The following is a 1,516-nucleotide window of genomic DNA, read 5'->3' as shown; positions in this document are numbered from 1 at the left end:
ATGTGCCTGCTGCTGACCTATCAGGCACTCAGGCAGCAGTGTCCTCACAATCAGTATCCAAACCATGTGCCTGTTGAGAAGGTAAATATATTGAATGAAAGGTGCTCCTGAGAGGATAAGGCAGCATCACATGGAAGAGGAACATAATACAGTAATGTGAAAAAAGAAAGTGACAATAATATTCAAAGAGCCTGATACAATGTCTGAGCGTTTCTCAGTAGAAAACCACTCAGTAAGTCGAAAAGTAAAATACATAACCATGTGTGAAAGTATAATGGCATTGAAATGTATGAAGGTGTGCAATAGCAGCATGGTGAGATGCAGCATCACTAATGAGAAACTGCAATGAAATGTGTGTGCTGTTTTGCATAAATGACAGCATGCGATGGACGGTAGTTACAAAGAGATGGAGAGGTGCTGGGTGCCAGTGGCCCTGGGCTGGAGCAGTGCTGTGAGTTGTGAGCCCTGGGACCCTGCTGCACAGGAGACACCTGTCCTCCTGCCTGGCCCTGAGTGTAGGGGCCCAGGAGAGGTTTGGTCACCTGTGGGGAAAAATCCCCCTCCAGGACCCGAGCCCAGCACCTGTATCTGCAAAGGCAGCAGGAGCAGCCCCACCCCTGGGAGCAGGTTTGGGACTAGAGCTGACACAGTGGCTGCGTGCAGTGACACTGCTTGGGGCACTGAGCCCAGAGAGAAACCACCATCTTCCTGGCTTGGGCGCTGCTGCAGGGAGAGCGTGGCGCAGGCTGTCGAGGTCACGTGGGCTGTGGTTTGTGCACCTGCAGGCGAGGCTTTGATCTCCCGATCAGCCCCTGCGAGGGAATAACGGGCCCTTGGGGGAACTCCCAGAGAGTCAGGGGGGTCTGAACGCCTGGGCTTCCCTGTCTGCTGTGAGAGGAGTGAAATGCCCCAGCTCCCTGCTCCTGGCCAAGGCACCCACCGCGGGCTGTCTGGGAAGGGATCGACGAACCCGAGCTCACGGGATGGGTCTCTGGCCATGGCAAAGGGGCCTTTCACTGCTGCTGCTCCTGGCACAGCAGGGCTGTAGCAGGGTCAGGGGCTGTTTCTGTTTCCTTCCCTTCCTGACACAGCTGTCCCAGGCGCAGTCCCAGCTCCATAGTCCCTTTGGCACAGGGACAGCCAGACACTCGCACCTTGGGCGCTAGGGCACACACAGCGTATGAGATGCTCAAAGCTCCCAGTCCCCACACTGGGGTACAAGGGGTGACAGGCCCATTTCCCTGCCACAGGCTGCCCTGTCCCACTGGGGTGAGTCCTATGATGATGCCCCAGAGCAACGACCGTGACATCCGCAGCGGAGCCATCTCTCATATATGGTCATGAATGGCGCTGGAGAAGTTCATTGGAGGGCTGGGCTGTGTCAGAAGGGAGATAACCCCAGATAAAGTCTAAAAAGGTGCCTGCTGCTTCGATTGGCTCCTCCTGCAGCTGGGCCAGCTCCTGCAGATATATACTTCCCTCCCATCTTTGTTGTCCCTTGTGAGTCGCCGGCAGC

This window comes from Struthio camelus, chromosome 32 (assembly GCF_040807025.1).
Source record: "Struthio camelus isolate bStrCam1 chromosome 32, bStrCam1.hap1, whole genome shotgun sequence".
Classification (NCBI taxonomy): domain Eukaryota; kingdom Metazoa; phylum Chordata; class Aves; order Struthioniformes; family Struthionidae; genus Struthio; species Struthio camelus.
The sequence above is the reverse complement of the archived record's forward strand: the minus strand, read 5'-3'. Positions refer to the sequence as shown.